The sequence below is a fragment of the Atractosteus spatula genome, chromosome 5, assembly GCF_055471065.1.
Source record: "Atractosteus spatula isolate fAtrSpa1 chromosome 5, fAtrSpa1.hap1, whole genome shotgun sequence".
Taxonomy (NCBI): domain Eukaryota; kingdom Metazoa; phylum Chordata; class Actinopteri; order Semionotiformes; family Lepisosteidae; genus Atractosteus; species Atractosteus spatula.
Window position 1 is genome coordinate 46,249,542 of NC_142710.1, and position 7,951 is coordinate 46,257,492.

At 41.1% G+C, this 7,951-nt stretch overlaps 1 long non-coding RNA gene across 1 annotated transcript; it reads right to left on the reverse strand.

Annotated features, from left to right (window-relative positions):
• Positions 1-5,048: 5,048 nt before the first annotated feature.
• LOC148835167 (uncharacterized) lies at positions 5,049-7,951 on the reverse strand. Its single transcript, XR_016091066.1, has 2 exons — positions 7,788-7,951; positions 5,049-6,630 (listed from the first exon to the last, which is right to left on the reverse strand). It is a non-coding gene; the product is annotated as an uncharacterized LOC148835167 (long non-coding RNA).

A 7,951-nucleotide genomic window follows, 5' to 3' on the forward strand; every position in this document is an offset into this window, starting at 1 on the left:
TGCCGGCAAGGGTATGAAGAAAAAACACTAACACACTAGCACTAACTAACTGAAAGAAACAAAAAGACAACAAAGAGACACAGAGCTGCTGTAGCAGGCTGCCACTAACACGGCGCCATCTTAAATAATAATGAAGGCAGCCTCTCGCAAACTTGAGCGTAGGTGGCATCTTTCCGGCCTAAATGTACATTATCAGGCTTGGAGAGATTACTTATCTGAATATAAGGTTACTATAGAGTCTGCTAGATCCACCTACTTCTCTCACATCATTGAAAATCACCAAAACAACCCCAGACATCTTTTCTCCACCATCAATAGACTGCTCAAGCCAAACTGCCCTACCACATTACCTGCTTCATCACAACTTTGCAACACATTCTTAGATTTCTTTAGTTCTAAGATTGACAACATCCGGCATCACATTCTCTCCACTACGCATATCATTTCCATACCTCCTCCCTCCTCATCCAACTTCTCTGGTTCCCATCTCTCCAGCTTCTCTCTTCTTGACTCAGCACCCCTTAACAAACTAGTTACATGCATGAAACCCACCACATCTATTTTAGATCCCATTCCCACCACTTTATTCCAGTCCTGTTTCTCTTCTCTCTGTCCCCATTGTCCTCAATATTATACATGAATCCATGAGGACTAGCGTTGTACCATCGGTCCTCAAAACTGCTGCCATTACCCCTGTGCCAAAAAAGCCTAACATGGCTCTCGACATGGCTCTCGACAATCTTAACAACTTCTCTCCAACTCCAATCTCCAACTTACCCTTTCTCTCTAAAATTCTAGAACGTGCTGTCACACTTCAGTTACATAACCACCTCATGACAAACAACCTTTTCGAACCCCTCCAATCTGGCTTCCGTCAACTTCACAGCACAGAAACTGCCCTGGTCAAAGTCACCAACGATCTTCTAATAGCTTCTGATTCTGGTTCTCTCTCTATACTCATCCTTCTTGATCTCAGTGCTGCCTTTGACACCGTGGACCATAACATCTTACTTTCTCATCTTGAGACTGTGTTTGGAGTTTCTGACACTGCCCTCAAATGGTTCAAATCTTACCTCACTGATCGCTATCACTTTGTCTCTCTCAATGGGTACAGGTTTGAAATTGGTCTTGTTAAGTCTGGTGTCCCTCAGGGCTCAATACTGGGCCCCTTGCTCTTCAGCATTTACATGTTCCCACTTGGTCAGCTTTTAAGATCACATGGCCTCAGTTTTCATTTTTACGCTGACGATACTCAAATATACATCCATACCAAACCTGACACTGATGTGGCTGTCTCTATTCTATCTAATTGCATCTCTGACATAAAAATTTGGATGACTCAAAACTTCCTTCATCTTAACTGCGACAAGACTGAAGTCATGCTTATTGGTACCCCCCATCAACTTCGTAAAGCCAGTCCTGTAACCCTGTCTGTAGATAGCTCTGTTCTTGAGCTTCAATCAAAATTGAAAAACCTTGGGGTTATATTAGATTCTGGCTTAACATTTGACCCACATGTGCAGCATACTGTCAAAACATATTTTTTTCACCTCAGAAATATCGCAAGACCACGCCCTATGCTATCATTAACTGTGGCTGAAACGCTGATCGACACATTTGTATTCTCTCGAATTTACGTACTGTAATGCTCTACTCGCTGGGGTATCTAAATCTACTCTGAACAAACTGCAGTATGTCCAAAATTCAGCAGCCAGAATCCTGACCAGGTCTAGTGCAAGTGTTCACATTACTCCTATCCTGAGGTCCTTGCAAATTCTGTGTAGACTTTAAAATCCTCATGCTCACCTATAAGGCTCTGCATGGCTTGGCACCTCAGTACCTGTCTGAACTATTATCGCCCTACTCCCCACCTCGCAACCTCTGCTCTTCAAATTCTGCCCTCCTTACTGTCCCCCAAGCCCGTCTACATTGTATGGGTGACAGGGCCTTCTCCTGTTATGCCCCCAAGCTCTGGAACTCTTTGCTCAAGGATATCAGAGAGTCACCTTCTCTAAACTCCTTCAAATCCAGACTCAAAACCCTCTTCTTCAGAAAAGCCTTTACTTAACTGGTTCCATTCTTCACCCCTCTGCTCTTCTTAGTACCACCATCCACGGTCTCCTCTTTGTTGTAATTGTATATTGTAATTGTGTCTTATCTTGTGTATTCTTCTTATTTATTGTTGTATTCTTCTTATTTATTGTTATTGTCATCCTGTAAAGCGCTTGAGAAGCCACCTTTAAAGGCACTATATAAAATAAAGTTTATTATTATTATTATTATTTTCATTCTCATTGCTCAGTTATGTCCTTGTTCTGCCTATCTGATCCTGATACATGCATTTGAAAAGATACTGTACAAGATTTAACTACAGTAATTCATTACTTACTGAGATGTCTTCTAAACAGCTTTCAGAATGTCCAGAATTCTGCAATTTGAGTAATATCAAACATTGCTCTGCATCATCAGCACATAACTCCCATTCTCTGTAAGTTACTGGCTTCCTGCGGAAATCAGAGTGAGCTTTAAGGTTCTTTTACTTATGAACATTGAATGGTTTTATTAAGGATTTATTGAATGAGTGTTGTCCAGCACTTAAAATGGGGTCTTCAAACCTTTTTTATTCTGCCAAAGACCAGACTACATGCAGTGAATGATAAAGCTTTCTAGTGCAGTACCTCATTTGTGTAGCTCACTGTGATTGATAACATTTTTCTGCAACTGTCAACATTTTAAAGACAGGTCTGTAAACTGACACTGTATAAAGACCTGTTTTTTCACTATAAAGTATAAGTGTCATTATATTCTCAGCTTTTGGCTTATAATGGACCAGTATCCAATCCAGGATGGGGGCAGGGGAGTCACATGATCACTAGTCCACTTAACTCTGCATAAATGAGGATGAGTTCTGGCTGTAAGAGCTGTTGTACTGTAGCTCTGGTTTGGATTTTATCTTTACTCTTTTTTTCCTTGGTAGGGTCTTTTTTTGGGCATTTATTTCTATATTTGTTAAGTGTATGAAAGTGTGTGCTGGTGTGCAGTTTTTTTATTTCTTGGTAATGTGCTCATAAATAAAATGTCATTATTATGATTATGATTATTATTACTACTGTCATTATTTTTGGGTTTGATTTCAATCTGATTTACTCTCACTATTTGAAGATTCAGCTTAAATTAATTAGTCTCTCTGAATTGTCCCATATGTATGGCTGAGTATACAGTATGTGTGCACTTTTGTAATGGACTAGCATCTCTTCCAGAGTGTATCCACCAGCAGCCATATCACCCTGCAACTCACAATTGGCAACCCACTGAAGCTAAGCAGGTGTGAGCCTGGTCAGTACCTGGATGGGAGACCTCCTGGGAAAAACTAAGGTTGCTGCTGGAAGAGGTGTTAGGGGGGCCAGCAGGGGGCCTGCAGTCCATGTGGGTCCCAATGCCCCAGTATAGTGATGGGGACACTATACTGTAAACAGGCGCTGTCTTTCGGATGAGATGTAAAACCGAGGTCCTGACTCTCTGTGGTCATTAAAAATCCCAGGGTGTTTCTTGAAAAGAGTAGGGGTGTAACCCTGGTGTCCTGGCCAAGTTTCCCATTGGCCCTTCCCAATCATTGCCTCCTAATAATCCCCATCTATGAATTGGCTTCATTACTCTGCTCTCCTCCCCACTAATAGCTGATGTGTGGTGAGCGTTCTGGCGCACTATGGCTGCCGTCGCATCATCCAGGTGGATGCTGCACATTGGTGGTGGTAGAGGGGAGTCCCCATTACCTGTAAAGCTTTAGTGGAGTGTCCAGAAAAGTGCTATTTTACGAGGAATGACAGCAGCCGAAAGCTTGGGAGAAATTAGTATCATTTATTGGGATGTAGAGATTTGGCGTAACCCGCTTGGCTGAGGGCCAACCTCCCGGCCGTTGGACGGGGAGGATAGGACCCCCATGCGACCAATTGGGTAGCTGCAAAGGTGGAGAGGGGGTGGAGGAGGGATGCAGAAAACGAACGAGGAAGAGGAGAGGGTGACATTTGATATATATGGAGACCGGTTGCTTACGTCAGGATTAGTGAGAATTGCAGCAGCTGTGTTGAATGAGCGCGGCTGCCTTCATTCCTCCCGAACTTTCATTAAAAACTCCATATAAGTGCAAGCAATTATTATTAGTAGTAGTATCCTACCTTTAGCATACTATTATTTTATTATTATTAGAGAGGTATTGTAAATTCAAGAGTGTGAGCGTTCCCTTAAAATAAGCTTATGTGCAAACGGTTCCTTTTGGCCTGTTAAAAGCTCTAATCTTTTTTTTTTCTAATCTTTAGTGAACCATGTATTTTCAGTTAATCTGTATACACATGTATACACATGATTATATACAGATCAACTGAAACACAACTAGAAATAAAACATCACAGTACACCACGTGTTTTAACTTTTGAAATAAATATATGTTATAGAGAAATTGCTACAAAAAGTACTGTTTCATGTGGTACTGTCATGGCTAACACTAATTCCTATCAATATTCATTTTCAAAAAAAGAGATAAGTCCTTTTAATTATCTTTTCACCCATGTTTAGATCACCGTGCGCAAAGTTACTGTGTGCAAAAACGGTTTGTAAAGGTGTCTAAAAACCTGCATCCATAGTACATAAAACCAAGGAAGAAACAGGATGCCCTGTAGAAATGTTTACTTTCAATCTTCCAGCTGGTATAATGTTGACACAACTATATCCTTACTGAGTCACTTTCATCCATATTATAAAATATTTTGTACCTAGAGTTCTGGACAGATAGTAGATCCTGCTAAAGCACCTGTTTGCTTAAGGTGTGTGTTCACTGTGCTACATTGACATTGGCAAAATCTTTCCTTTAAAATAAAAAATATTAATGAAGAGGATGATCTTGAAGGAGTAGTGTTATTTAGCAAGGAAGAAAAAGATGCTGATAAAATAGTAAAATCTAGGGAATCTATCTGCAAGGTTACTACATCAGAAGGACAGATTTCTGTGTTATCATTGTAAGGTTAATTAATAGTAAATTATACATGAGTTGCTTTTGGCACAGAGTGACATTTTATTCTTGAAGGCATAAGAAACGACTATAGGCTAATTATCATGGTTAGGACTAGGATGCCTGACTAGAAAATCTCATGCTCTTCATTCTCCAGCAAAATACAGAAATATTGCTAAAATTACTCTTTTATCATTGGTATTTCTACAATTTTTTTCACTATTTCCATACAATTGGAAAATTACATTTTAAGATACACAGTCCTTTCCACTTTCCACTTTCCACTTATGCCCGCCACTAGGCTGGCATTGAACCTGACCCTCACCCTTCATTTTGGGGGTGGTGATCCCACAAGACAGCCCCACATTGCCTTTTCGGGCTGAGCCAGGCCGGGTAATGTGGTCTGTCCGGCCACCAGGCACTCGCTTGCGAACGCCACCCCCAGGCCTGGATCCAGGAGCAGGTCCTGGTAACCCTGTCCCGGGCAGAGTGCATTCGATCTAAGTTTGTACTGTCATGAGGGTCTTTTTTTGGACTGTTCTTTGTCTGACCTCTCAATTCAGACCTGTGCGCTAAGGGAGACCCTTCCAGGAGCATAAGGCTCCAGACGACATAATGTAGCTCTGTGCATCCCTGTGAATCAGAACCTCCAAGACTGAGGTCATGGTTCTCTCCCGGAAAAGAGTGGATTGCTCTCTCCAGGTGAGAGGGGAACAGCTGCCCTTAGTGGAGGAATTTAGGTATCTCAGGATCTTGTTCACAAATGATGGAAGAGGGGAGTGTGAGATCGACAAGCGGATCGGGGCAGCGTCAGCTGTTTTGCGGGCACTGTACTGTTCTGTGGTAGTGAAGCGGTAGCTGAGTTTGAAGAGAAAGCTCTTGGTTTATCAGTCGATCTACATTCCTGTCCTCATCTATGGTCATGAGCTGTGGGTAATGACCGAAAGAACAAGATCGTGGATATAAGTGGCAGAAATGAGGTTTCTCCGCAGGGCCGCTGGGCTGACTCTCCGTGACAGGGTGAGGAGCTCGGCAATCCGGGAGAGCCTCAGAGTAGAGTCGCTGCTCCTCCAGATCGAGAGGAGCCAGTTGAGGTGGTTTGGGCATCTCATAAGGATGCCCCCCAGTCGGCTTCCGCTGGAGCTGTTCTGGGCACGTCCTACCGAGAGGATACCCCTTGGCAGACCCAGGACACGCTGGAGGGTTTATACTGTATCTCTCGGCTGGCTTGGGAGCACCTGGGGATCCCCAGGAGGAGCTGGAATCTGTTGCTGGGGACAGGGAAGTCTGGGCTTATCTACTCGGCTTGCTGCAACTGCAACCCTCACCAGGAAAAGCGGAGAGAAAATGGATGGATGGATGGAAGATACACAGTAATGTAGCTCAACAGTGGCACAATGATTAACATTGGGTGCTCTCTGCGTGGACTTCGTATGTTCCAGTTTCCTCTCACAGTCCAAAAACATACAGTACAGGTGGCATACTGGTGGCTCCTGGGAAAATTGGTCTTGGTGTGCGTTTCTGTGTTTATGTCTGTCTTCCCTGCGATAGACTGGTGTTTTCTCCAGGATCTACAGTGCCTTGTTCCCATTGCTTGCCAGGATAGGCTCAGGCTCCTCTGGAACCTTGAATTGGAAGAAGCAGTTAGAAAAGGAATATATGGAAATACAATGAATTAAGCAAATCTTTCTGGTCTTTGTACTCTACTTCAGCATCTCTGCATCTCTTCTGGTTATCATGTGTTACATGATCATGAAATCATGAAATTACATGTGTCAGAAACAAAGGCAGTCATTTATCTTTGATTTGCATGTTTCTGAAGAACTTCATGAACTAAATATTAAAACTGAAGTCATTTTCTCTCAGGAAATCATCTATTTTAGCAATTGTTGATAATGTTCAGAAATTCAAACATTATACTGGTTCAAGTCCTACAAAGCAATACAATACTCCAAGTACTGCAATACTATATAAATGTTAATCTGTAAGCATTTTTATTGTGAATCCAGAATGAACATACTCTAATACAGCATGGGAATACATTCATTTAGCTATTTTATTCAACCCTTAAATCAGATAACACTCAGTTTTAATTTTAATATCATAAGGAAGCTATTTTGTGTTCAGATTACTATGTAAAACTATTAAAATTTTAGACATTAAAATGATAGTGAAGCAGAACATGCACACAAATAATTAAATTGTATTTTAGTTAAAAGGCATAATAATATTAAAAAACTATGAAGTTTCTTGTGCACTGTATTTTGCTTTATAAGAAGACTTAGGGACATTCCACAGAAAAAGCAGTGACATGATGTCACTGTCAAACATGTAAGAAAATACAGTACAATCTCAAAGGCAAAGCTATCCACTATAAATGAATACATGCACAAAACATAATAAAAGTCTAAACAAATATTGCTGGTAAAAGTTTCTAAACATACTGATCCAGATATAATAAGCTCTTTGCTTCAAGGAGAATCCAATTCTCACCAGGAATCCAAAGGGAGTGCAAAGGTGTTGCATTTTCACAATTAGATCAATGAAGCAAATGTTACTATATAATAGTGACCGCTCTGCAGGTATTATAAAAATGCAAAAAATCAAGTTAACAGCCCCTAATCTGCTGCCCTAATCACATTTTTGTTACCCCGTGACACAAATAAAACATACCTACTGTACATGTACATGGTTCAGATTGAAAGACTTAAAGAAAAGAGAAGTTAGCATGTTGCACTTTAGATAAATAAAAATCCTGAAAGAAAAAAAAAACAGAGCTTACCCCATTCTAGAGATAAACAGAGCATACCTTACTGCTATTGTAAAATTTAGGAGGACCACGTTTTTAATGTTTTCGTTCCAAGACATATTACAACCTTGAAGAAGAAGAAGAAGGCCCCACAGCCGAAACACTGTGTTTTCTTTCTTCTCTTTTCAGCATGGAAT